Source organism: Triticum aestivum, chromosome 3A (assembly GCF_018294505.1).
Source record: "Triticum aestivum cultivar Chinese Spring chromosome 3A, IWGSC CS RefSeq v2.1, whole genome shotgun sequence".
Classification (NCBI taxonomy): Eukaryota; Viridiplantae; Streptophyta; class Magnoliopsida; order Poales; family Poaceae; genus Triticum; species Triticum aestivum.
Window position 1 is genome coordinate 585,833,950 of NC_057800.1, and position 13,458 is coordinate 585,847,407.

Here is a 13,458-nt window from a genome sequence, read left to right on the forward strand (position 1 = left end):
GTTCATGGTGGATTATATCCTACTCATCCTTGCATTTGGTGTTGATTAATGTAACATCCCAAATTTTCAATTTGGAATGTTATACATAGATCATTCTTGCATATCATATTTTATTGCATTTCATCTCGCCATCCTCGAAATCCTAAGCAACTCAAGGACCCTTGGAGAGAGTTGGGGATTTCCCTGGTTTTCAAATTTGATTTTTATCAAATTTTGGAATGAGGATTTTTGGTTTTAATTATTTTTCTTCCGTCAATATTTCATATTAAAATATATGAGAGGAGATAATATGACTTCTCCAAAATAAATGAAATATGGAAGGAAAAAATATTAAAATCAAATATTTGTTTTTATTTGGATTTTATTGCAATTTTATTTGCATTAAAAAAATTGCACATTTTTCAAAGTTGCATTTTAGGGCCAAGAAAATGTTCATCTCGTTCTAAATATTTTATTTAGACGGTGAAAATTTGTTTTGACATTTTTAGATTTTTATTTTATTTTCTACGATTTTTTTTCTGTTCGGCGGAATTGTTTTTAAAAAAAATTGCGCACTGGCTAACTGGGCCGAAGCCCAGCCGCCGGCCCGCCTCCCCCGTGACGCCATCTCCTCCAGGAAACCGACGCCGCCACGCCGCCTTGCACCTAGAGTCCGGCCAGGACTCCGCCTCCGCCGCCCTTGCCCCCTCCCCAAGCCACCCCTCCCCCTCTTAAATACCCAGCCCCCCACCGCCACCACCACCCGCCACCGCCGCCCGCAGCCCCGCCGCGACTCGCCTTGCCCCGCTGTCGCCGCGCGTCTCGCCGGACTGATGAGGTAGCCGTTGCCGCCGTTTTTTAAAGAAAAACCAATCCGGTTTTTTTAAAGAAAACCCTAGGTTTTTTTGGATAGATCGGTTCGCCGTTTTTTCCCGGTTTTTCTTTTTAGCGGACGTTCGTCCGTACGTTTGTTTTAACGAATGGTTTTCGCTCGTTAGTTACAGACAACGAACGCTCGTTCATTAGCATGTTCGTTAGTTTTCTTTTATCGGATTTTTCCGCGATTATTTCTGATCGCGATTTCTGATCCGATTTTCCTTTTAGTTTTTCTTTTCGCTCGTTTGTCGGAATCAGGCGATTCAAGCACCTAGATCTTCGTCTCGAGACCCTCTTTCTATTTAATCAACTTGAACAAGCTTTTGCTACTGTAAAATTTGACCTAGGTCCAGATTAGTAAATGGATCTTGTTTCTTTCGCCGTTTGAGTTTCGTTGCTCCGTTCGATTTGATTCTTTTTGCTAACCGGAGTTCTTAAGTTGAACTTTCTGGTAGATCTTCTTATTCGAGATTTACCCGTTCTTCTTTGCTTGATTGCTTATGTATGCTATTGTTTTTTTGCGATAGAATTCCTGGAGTGCGGAGCGTGTTATTTGGAGTCCCTAGGTTTCGCGGATCGTCAGCAAGACAAGTAACACTTTGATCATACCCCTTTATCACCCAGTTTTATGCATTAGCTCCAATCCTCAAACATTGCATGGTTAGGATGTCATTAACTTGTGGGTTGGGAAGTAGTTGATGATGTAGAACCTATTGCCCTATTATATTCAAACCTTGGGAGTTACTTATACGAATTGCTTATACTGCTATGCTATGCTCGTAGACGTGGTTTGGGTGAGTGAAATCCATGACAGATGTGAGATTGTTAAATAATGGTTAAACTTAAGGTGGCAACTTGAATACACATCTGGGTGGATTGAGGCACCTGGAGTACCTAGTGTTGCCTGTATTTTTGGAGATCCCGGGGTTCCGTGTGATTTTCCTATGGACAGCCACCCAGGCTCAAAGGGAACTGAGATGATTCATGCTAGAAACTTTCGTGTGCAGCCAAAGGCTATTATGGGCTCTAGAATAGTTGAGTAAGTTACGTGAAGCTCTTGAAGGGGTGGATCAGCAGGTAGTGGGTTGTAGGTTTGGTATGGTCTGCCCGATGTAGAGAGTTAATGTTTCTGAAAGACTGTGTCTCGGTCATCCGTTTCTCAAACATCATGTAGTGCGAGAAATTCATCGGAGGCGATCGAGTCTTGTGGGGAAAAGTGCGCAAACCTCTACAGAGTGTACAAACTAATCATGGTTAGCCGTGTCCCCGGTTATGGACATCTTGAGTATCTAGTACTTGGAGTATCTTAAGTATCTCATCACTCTAAATTACTAATTGTTGGGTTGATAATTACTTTAATTGGGATTGAGTTGGAGGAACCTTCTCAATGATGTTTCAACTACCATGATAGTTAAAGTAAAATCTATTCCTTTGTTGTAGGGAAAAATTGGCTTTTTGCAAAATTGTAACCATAGAGCTTTCCACCAGCCAAATATGCATGTAGTGATAGCATTATTCTGTTCTTGCTCTACTGTGTTACTTTGCCAGCATATTTCATGTGTTGACCCGTTTTCGGGCTGCAACGTATTATGTTGTAGACTTTTCAGATGAGGAGTAAGGTTCGTTAGGTCATCGCCGTGCAGCTCAGCTATGTCGTTGGAGTTGATGGACTCACTTTATCTTCCAAGCCTTCCGTTGTTATCGTATTAGATGGCCTTAAGCCATATTTATTGTAATAAGTTCTCTTTCGAGACATTTGATGTAATAAGTGTGTGATTGCTACTCTGTTATAAATCCTTGAGTACTGTGTGTGTCAGCATTACCGATTCAGGGATGACACTGAAGCACAGAGACTTGACCATTTGAGGTCGGGTCGCTACAAGATGGTATCAGAGCACACGCTGAGTGTAGGACACGACCACTAAGCTAAAACCATAGATCACTATTCTCTTCTCATTTCTGACTTCTCTCCATTTTCCATTCTTTAGGATGGCGGATGCAAGGAACAAGTTTGCACAACCGGATGAAGAAGCACCTTTTGGACGACACTTGAAGGAAGTCACTAGGTACCTGAACATTGGAATACCAAGTTTCACTGGGACTTACAACGCCACTTTACCAGAAGAGGACCGATGGATGATTCAAGTTCAAGTTCCAGGAAGGACATTCATGACAGTCACTAAGCCCATAGAGTTTTCCTTCGATGCACCAACCTGGAGTCTAGGAAAGAGTATGGCAGCTCACATCACCATGGGATGCATTGGAGAAGTTTATCACAAGGAGCTTAAGGATACTATCTATCAGATTTGTGGGCGCCGAGACGAGCAATGGGAGATGATCAGCACCAGGAAGGATAGATCAATTGCAGCTTTCATCCAGGAACTAAACCAGCACATTTGACGCCAGGAGAATCAGATGTGTGCAGGCATGATAGATCTGAAGAAGGCAATGACTAGGATCACGGAACTGGAGGAAGAACTCAAGGCTACACGTGAAGATTATGAGGAAGAAATCGTCGTACTAGTGGAGAAGAATGACGACCTGATTAAGAAGATCGGGGTATTCCTGGGAGACCCCGCTCCATGAGGAGAAGACAAAGAACCCAAGGAGATTCGCCCGGAGGACTACATCATCATCGACGACACCGACTCCGACCTTAGTGATGATGACTATGAAGACGAAGCTGGAGCAGACATCATGGAGTCTTCAACCGAGGAATATTTTTAGCAGAACACCACATCAGTAGTAGTATTTCACCATGTAAATATTGTAGTCCGAGCACTTTTGCGATAGTTCTAGACCGATTGTATGCCCTTACTTGATTGATTGAGTGAAATGATTGTGTTTGTCTCATGTGCATATGGGTAGTGCTTTCTCATTAGACCTCATTCTATTCTAATTCTCTCCCCTCTAAACCAATCAGATGCCTCCGAGACGTGACCCCGGATTTACCTTCCCACTGGAGCTCACTCAGTTGATCCAGCAACAGAATACCCTGATGCAATTGTTAGTCCAGAAACAAGGCAACAACAACAACAATCCACCACCACCACCAGTTGACAACTTAGACCGTTTTCTGAGGTTGCGGTCGCCGATGTTTTCCAGTAGCACCGAGCCTATAGTAGCAGATGATTGGCTCCACGGGATTGGAAGGGAGTTAACCACTGCAGGATGTACCGATGCTGAGAAGGTGCGTTTTGCCGCACATCAGTTGGATGGACCAGCAACCTCATGGTGGGAGAATTACACGGTCACCTACCCTACAGCCACGGTGACATGGGACCAGTTTCAGCAAGCTTTATGTATAGCCCATGTCTCAACTGGAGCAATGAGTATGAAGAAGCGTGAGTTTCGCAACTTACGCCAGTGGAACCGTACTGTGGCTCAGTACGCGGATGAGTTTAGCAAGTTATCTCGCTATGCCCCGATGATGTGGCCACAGATGGCGCAAAGCAGGAGAAGTTTATGGAAGGGTTAAATGATGAAATGAGCATGAAGTTGATGGTGGCAACATTCAACAACTACCAAGAGTTGGTATATAAGGCTCTTATGATTGAAGGGAAGCAACAGCAGATTGAGAATCGTAAGAGGAAATATGGACAAGGGAGGTATAACTCAGGAGCTCAGTGGAAACCTCGCCTAACCCCGAACTCAGGAGGACTTGTTCATAACCATGGAGGCCACACCCATAATGGAGGAAGTAACCATAACCATACATGTCCAAGGAATGGGAATGGGAATGGAGCAAGCAACAAGCAGAACCGCCCCAATCCAGCCACACCCACCAAGAGAGACCTAAGTCGCGTTACTTGTTTCAAGTGTGGGAAGACTGGACACTATGCCACGGAGTGCCCTAAAGGGAAGAATGGAAACAGAAATGGGAGCGCTGGGAAGAAGCCCAATCCATTCAACAAAGGACAAGTGAACCACGTTAACGTGGAGGAGGTTGAAGAGCAGCCAGACGCGGTTATAGGTAAGTTTTGGTTAAGTAATTTACCGCTCTTGTTCTTTTTGATACTGGTGCATCGCATTCATACATATCAAGGGAATTCGTGGATAAGTTTAAACTACCAACCCAAACCCTTAGGACCCCTCTGTTAGTAAGTTCACCTGGAGCAGAGTATATGGCTAGTCGATGGTGCGACCAGATACCCTTAACCATTGGCAACCATGTTTTTCCGTCTGACCTAATTATGTTGGAGTCACAAGGATTGGATGTGATATTAGGAATGGACTGGATGTCAAAGTACGGAGGAAGCACTGACTGTGTTAGTAAGTCAATTTGTCTCACCACCCCGGAGGGAAAAAGGATCAAGTATGTATTCAGGCATGTGCCAAGAAGTAGCCAAGTAAATACCCTCACGGGAGTTGTTCAGGAGGAAGTGCCTGTAGTAAAGGATTATCCGGATGTTTTCCCAAGGAGTTACCAGGCATGCCATCGGATCGAGATATCGAGTTTTTGATAGAGCTATTGCCAGGCACAGGGCCAATATCCAAGAAACCCTATCGGATGCCTGCGAATGATTTGGAGGAGATTAAGAAATAGGTCAAGGAGTTATTGGAGAAAGGTTACATTCGACGAAGTTCATCACCATGGGGGGGCCCAGTGCTTTTGGTTGAGAAGAAGGATAAGTCCCTAAGAATGGTTGTTGATTATCGGGCCTTGAACGAAGTAATGATTAAGAACAAGTACCCATTGCCGATGATCAATGATCTGTTTGACCAGCTGCAAGGAGCTAAGGTGTTTTCGAAGATCGATCTGCGATCAGAATATCACCAGCTGAAGATACGAGAGAAGGACATACCAAAGACAACATTCACCACACGGTACGGGTTGTATGAATATACGGTCATGTCATTTGGACTGACTAACGCCCCTACCTATTTCATGAGCATGATGAACAAGGTGTTCATGGAATATTTGGATAAGTTTGTTGTGGTGTTCATTGATGATATAATGGTATATTCGAGGAATGAAGAGGAGCACCAGGAGCATTTGCGTTTAGTTCTCGAGAAACTCAGGGAACATCAGTTGTATGCCAAGTTCAGAAAATGCAAGTTTTGGTTGAAGGAAGTCGGATTCCTTGGACATGTTATATCAGGAGAAGGTATAGCAGTAGACCCCACCAAGGTACAGTCAATCACTAAATGGTTGGCACCCACTTCAGTTAGTGAGATCCGCAGTTTTCTTGGACTCGCAGGATACTATCGGAGATTCATTGAGAATTTTTCCAAGGTTGCGAAGCCAATGACGGAATTGTTGAAGAAGGATACCAAGTTTAAATGGACGGAAGATTGCGAGGCAAGTTTCCAGGAGTTGAAGAAACATTTGACTACAGCCCCAGTGCTGACACTGCCAGATATACGTAAGGATTTCCAAGTGTATTGCGACGCCTCTCGCCTAGGACTTGGAAGTGTGCTTATGCAGGATGGAAGAGTTATTTCGTATGCCTCACGACAACTAAAACCACACGAGTTGAATTACGCTACGCATGATTTGGAGCTAGTAGTCGGTGTGCATGCGTTGAAGACCTGGAGGCATTACCTCATTGGAAACCATTGTGATGTGCACACGGATCATAAGAGTTTGAAGTACGTTTTCACACAGAAGGAACTGAACCTTAGGCAGAGGAGATGGTTGAAGCTTATAAAGGATTATGACATGAAGCTTCACTATCATCCAGGAAAGGACAATGTCGTAGCAGACGCTTTGAGCCGGAAGAGTTATGCTAATACCCTAGAGAGCACGGGATTGCTGAAGGATTTAGCAGAGGATCTCCGGGAACTTCGATTGGAGATTGTTCCTAGAGGTTTTGTTGCAACAATGGATGTTCAGTCTACATTGTTGGGAAAGATTCGAGAAGCTCAGAAGGATGACAAAGAGATTGTCGAGATAAAAGAGAAAATGAGTGAAGGAAAGGCCAAAGGTTTTTGTGAGGACGATCACGACACCTTATGGTTTGAGGACCGTGTTTATGTGCCCAAATAACACAGAGATCAGGAAGTTAATACTTCAGGAGGCTCATGACTCACCATACTCGATACACCCTAGAAACACCAAGATGTATTTGGATTTGAAGGAACGTTTCTGGTGGACAGGGATGAAGAAGGATATCACCGAGTATGTAGCCGTATGTGATGTATGTCAGAGAGTGAAGGCAGAGCATCAAAAGCCAGTAGGATTGTTACAACCTATGCCGATACCTGAATGGAAGTGGGATAAACTTGGCATGGATTTTATCACTGGATTGCCCAGGACCAAATCAGGATATGATTCTATATGGGTAGTAGTTGACTGCTTGACCAAAGTGGCACACTTTATCCCAGTGAAAACAACTTATACCAGTGCAAAGTTGGCCAAGATATATATGACCAGGATCGTATGTTTGCATGGAGTTCCGAGGACCATCATATCAGATAGAGGGACACAGTTTACCTCAAAGTTTTGGCATCAGCTGCACCAGACTTTGGGAATGAGATTGGAGTTCAGTACAGCATTCCACCCGCAGACCGATGGACAGACCGAGAGAGTCAACCAGATTCTGGAGGATATGTTGAGAGCCTGTGCGCTAGATTATGGGTCTAGTTGGGATGACAATCTGCCTTACGCAGAGTTCTCATACAACAATAGTTACCAAGCCAGTTTGAAGATGGCACCGTTCGAAGCCATGTATGGATGAAGGTGCAGAACACCGTTGATGTGGGATGAAGTTGGAGACCGACAGTTGTTTGGACCAGACTTGATCAAAGAGTCTGAGGAGAAAGTTAAACTGATTCGAGATAGACTGAAGATAGCTCAGTCCAGACAGAAGAGTTATGCAGATTCGAAACGCAAGGAGGTAACCTATGAAATTGGAGATAGAGCATATCTGCGAGTATCACCTTTGCGAGGAGTGAAACGTTTTGGAGTCAAGGGAAAGTTAGCCCCGAGATTAGTAGGACCGTATCGTGTTTTGGAACGGATGGGAGAAGTTGCCTACAAGTTGGAGTTACCTGAAGGACTGTCAGGAGTTCACGATGTGTTTCACGTTTCCCAGTTGAAGAAGTGCCATGCTGAGATGGCCGATATACCGCTAAGAGATACCATACCCTTGGAGGCGATTCGGTTGGACAATGATTTGACTTATGAGGAGAAACCAGTCAAGATTTTGGAGTTTGCCGGTCGAGTCACCCGCAGCAAGGTTATCAAGTTTTGCAAAGTTCAGTGGAACCACCATACCAAGGACGAAGCCACGTGGGAACGAGAGGATGATCTCCTCAAAGACCACCCACACCTATTTTCTAGCCAACCCAAATCTCGAGGGCGAGATTCATCTTAAGGGGGGTAGGTTTGTAACATCCCAAATTTTCAATTTGGAATGTTATACATAGATCATTCTTGCATATCATATTTTATTGCATTTCGTCTCGCGATCCTCGAAATCCTAAGCAACTCAAGGACCCTCGGAGAGAGTTGGGGATTTCCCCAGTTTTCAAATTTGATTTTTATCAAATTTTGGAACGAGAATTTTTTGTTTTAATTATTTTTCTCTCCGAAAATATTTCATATTAAAATATATGAGAGGAGATAATATGACTTCTCCAAAATAAATGAAATATGGGAGGAAAAATATTAAAATCAAATATTTGTTTTTATTTGGATTTTATTGCAATTTTATTTGCATTAGAAAAATTGCACGTTTTTCAAAGTTGCATTTTAGGGCCAAGAAAATGTTCATCTCGTTCTAAATATTTTATTTAGACGGTGAAAATTTGTTTTGGCATTTTTAGATTTTTATTTTATTTTCTAGGATTTTTTTTCTGTTCGGCGGAATTGTTTAAAAAAAGTTGTGCAGTGGCTAACTGGGCCAAAGTCCAGCCGCCGGCCCGCCTCCCCCGTGATGTCGTCTCCTCCAGGAGACCGACGCCGCGGTGCCGCCTCAGACCAAGAGTCCGGCCAGGACTCCGCCTCCGCCGCCCTTGCCCCTCCCCAAGCCACCCCTCCCCCTCTCTTAAATACCCAGCCCCCCTCCCCACCGCCACCACCACCCGCCGCCCGCATCCCCGTCGCAGTCGCGCCCGCTGCCGCGCCTCGCCCCCGCCTCGCCCCGCCGTCATCGTTGCGTCTCGCCAGACCGACGAGGTAGCCGTTGCCCCCGGTTTTTTAAGAAAAACCGATCCAGTTTTTTTTAAGAAAACCCTAGTTTTTTTTTGGATAGATCGGTTCGCCGGTTTTTCTTTTTAGTGGACGTTCGTCCGTACGTTCGTTTTAACGAACGGTTTTCGCCGGTTAGTTGCAGACAACGAACGCTCATTCGTTAGCCTGTTCGTCAGTTTTCTTTTATCAGATTTTTCCGCGATTATTTCTGATCGCGATTTCTGATCCGATTTTCGTTTTTGTTTTTCTTTTCGCTCATTTGTTGGAATCAGGCGATTCAAGCGCCTAGATCTTCGTCTCGAGACCCTCTTTCTATTTAATCAACTTGAACAAGCTTTTGCTACTGTAAAATTTGACCTAGGTCCAGATTAGTAAACGGGTCTTGTTTCTTTCGCCGTTTGAGTTTCGTTGCTCCGTTCGATTTGATTCTTTTTGCTAACCGGAGTTCTTAAGTTGAAATTTCTGGTAGATCTTCTTATTCAAGATTTACCCATGCTTCTTTGCTTGATTTGTTATGTATGATATTGTTTGTTTACGATAGAATTCCCGGAGTGCGAAGCGTGTTATTTGGAGTCCCTAGGTTTCACGGATCGTCAGCAAGGCAAGTAACACTTTGATCATACCCCTTTATCACCCAGTTTTATGCATTAGCTTCAATCCTCAAACATTGCATGGTTAGGATGTCATTAACTTGTGGGTTGGGAAGTAGTTGATGAGGTAGAACCTATTGCCCTGTTATATTCAAACCTTGGGAGTTACTTATACGAATTGCTTATACTGCTATGCTATGCTCGTAGACGTGGTTTGGGTGAGTGAAATCCATGACAGATGTGAGATTGTTAAATAATGGTTAAACTTAAGGTGGCAACTTGAATACACATCTGGGTGGATTGAGGCACCTGGAGTACCTAGTGTTGCCTGTATTTTTGGAGATCCCGGGGTTCCGTGTGATTTTCCTATGGACCGCCACCCAGGCTCAAAGGGAACTGAGATGATTCATGCTAGAAACTTCTGTGTGCAGCCACAAGCTATTATGGGCTCTAGCATAGTTGAGTAAGTTATGTGAAGCTCTTGAAGAAGTGGATCAGCAGGTAGTGGGTTGTAGGTTTGGTATGGTCTGCCCGGAGTAGAGAGTTAATGTTTCTGAAAAATTGTGTCTCGGTCATCCGTTTCTCAAACATCATGTAGTGCGAGAAATTCATCGAAGGCGATCGAGTCTTGTGGCAAAAAGTGCGCAAACCTCTACAGAGTGTACAAACTAATCATGGTTAGTCGTGTCCCCGATTATGGACATCTTGAGTATCTAGTACTTGGAGTATCTTAAGTATCTCATCACTCTAAATTAATAATTGCTGGGTTGATAATTACTTTAATTGGGATTGAGTTGGAGGAACCTTCTCAATGATGTTTCAACTACCATGATAGTTAAAGTAAAATCTATTCCTTTGTTGTAGGGAAAAATTGGCTTTTCGCAAAACTGTAACCATAGAGCTTTCCACCAGCCAAATATGCATGTAGTGATAGCATTATTCTGTTCTTGCTCTACTGTGTTACTTTGCCAGCATATTCCATGTGCTGACCCGTTTTCGGGCTGCAACGTATTATGTTGCAGACTTTTTAGACGAGGAGTAAGGTTCGTTAGGTCGTTGTCGTGCAGCTCAGCTATGCCATTCGAGTTGATGGACTCACTTTATCTTCCAAGCCTTCCGCTGTTATCGTATTAGATGGCCTTAAGCCATATTTATTGTAATAAGTTCTCTTTTGAGACATTCGATGTAATAAGTGTGTGATTGCTACTCAGTTACAAATCCTCGAGTACTATGTGTGTCAGCGTTACCGATCCAGGGATGACACTGAAGCACAGAGACTTGACCGTTTGAGGTCGGGTTGCTACACTTAATTTTAATGCATGTTCATGACTGTTGTCACTCTCTAGCTGGTCGCTTCCCAGTCTTTTGCTAGCCTTCACATGTACTAAGCGGGAATACTGCTTGTGCATCCAATCCCATAAACCCCAAGGTTATGCCATATGAGTCCACCATACCTACCTATGTACGGTATCTACCTGCCGTTCCAAGTAAATTTGTATGTGCCAAACTCTAAACCTTCAAATAAATATCATGTTTTGTATGCTCGAATAGCTCATGTATCAACTAGGGCTGTCCGTATCTTCCATGTTAGGCGGGTTATTCTCAAGAGGAGTGGACTCCGCTCCTCACTCACGAGAAAGTGGTTGGTCACCGGGATGCCCAGTCCCATGCGTTATGCAAACTAAATCAAAATAATTGCAAACAAAACTCGCCCTGGGACTCTTGTTAGTTGGAGGCACTCGTTGTTTCGAGCAAGCCATGGATTGATGCTTGTTGGTGGAGGGGGAGTATAAACTTTACCATTCTGTTTGGGAACCGCCAATAATGTGTGTAGCATGGAAGATATCGCCATCTCTTAGTTGTTATGTTGACAATGAAAGTATACCGCTCAAAATATTATTCATCTCTATTTCAAAACTGAGCTCTGGCACCTCTACAAATCCCTGCCTCCCTCTGCGAAGGGCCTATCTATTTACTTTCATGTTGAGTCATCATCCTCTTATTAAAAAGCACCAGTTGGAGAGCACCACTGTCATTTGCATTCATTACTATTAGTTTACATTGAGTATGACTTGACTGGGTCTCTTTTACCATGAATTATAATGTCTAGTCAGTCCTTGATCTTTAAAGGTGCTCTGCATTTATGTTTTGCGGTCTCAGAAAGGGCTAGCAAGATACCATCTTGTTATATCATATTATGATTGTTTTGAGAAAATTTGTCATCCGAAATTTATTATTATTGCTCGCTAGTTGATTATGCCATTGATATGAGTAAACATGAGACCTATGAGTTATTGTGAATATGGTTAGTTTATAATCTTTGCTGAAAACTTGAATCATGGCTTTACATATTTACAACAATAAGAGCAAACAGAGTTTGTAAAAGTTTTTCTTTATCACTTTTAGTTTATCAACTGAATTGCTTGAGGACAAGCAAAGGTTTAAGCTTGGGGGAGTTGGTACGTCTCCGTCGTATCTACTTTTCCAAACACTTTTGCCCTTGTTTTGGACTCTAACTTGCATATTTGAATGGAACTAACCCGGGCTGACGCTGTTTTTAGCAAAATTGCCATGGTGTTATTTATGTGCAGAAATAAAAGTTCTCGGAATGACCTGAAACTTCACAGAATGTCTTTTTGGAAATAATAAAAAATCCTGGCAAAAGATCAAGACCAGGGGTCCCACACCCTAGCCATGAGGGTGGGGGCGCGCCTGCCCCCCTAGGCGCGCCCCCTACCTCGTGGGCCCCCTGGAGCTCCTCCGACTTCAACTCCAACTCTATATATTTGCTTTCGGGGAGAAAAAAATAGAAGAGAAGGATTCATCGTGTTTTACGATACGGAGCCGCCGCCAAGCTCTAAAACCTCTCGGGAGGGCTGATCTGGAGTCCGTTCGGGGCTCCGGAGAGGGGAATCCGTCGCCATCATCATCATCAACCTTCCTCCATCACCAATCTCATGATGCTCACCATCGTGCGTGAGTAATTCCATCGTAGGCTTGCTGGACAGTGATGGGTTGGATGAGATTTATCATGTAATCGAGTTAGTTTTGTTAGGGTTTGATCCCTGGTATCCACTATGTTCTGAGATTGATGTTACTATTACTTTGCTATGCTTAATGCTTGTCACTAGGGCCCGAGTGCCATGATTTCAGATCTGAACCTATTATGTTTTCATGAATATATGTGAGTTCTTGATCCTATCTTGCAAGTCTATAGTCACCTAATATGTGTTATGATCCGGCAACCTCGAAGTGAAAATAATCGGGACCACTCCCGGTGATGACCGCAGTTTGAGGAGTTCATGTATTCACTATGTGCTAATGCTTTGGTCTGGTACTCTATTAAAAGGAGGCCTTAATATCCCTTAGTTTCCGCTAGGACCCCGCTGCCACGGGAGGGTAGGACAAAAGATGTCATGCAAGTTCTTTTCCATAAGCATGTATGACTATATTCGGAATACATGCCTACATTACATTGATGAATTGGAGCTAGTTCTGTGTCACCCTAGGTTATGACTGTTACATGATGAACCGCATCCGGCATAATTCTATATCACCGATCCATTGCCTACGAGCTTTCCATATATTGTTCTTTGCTTATTTACTTTTCCGTTGCTATTGTTACAATCACTACAAAATACCAAAAACATTACTTTTTTATCATTACCTTTTGCTACCGTTACCACTACTATCATATTACTCTTCTACTAAATACTTAGCTGCAGATATTAAGTTTCCAGGTGTGCTTGTATTGACAACTCAGCTGCTAATACTTGAGAATATTCTTTGGCTCCCCTTGTGTCGAATCAATAAATTTGGGTTGAATACTCTACCCTCGAAAACTGTTGCGATCCCCTACACTTGTGGGTTATCACC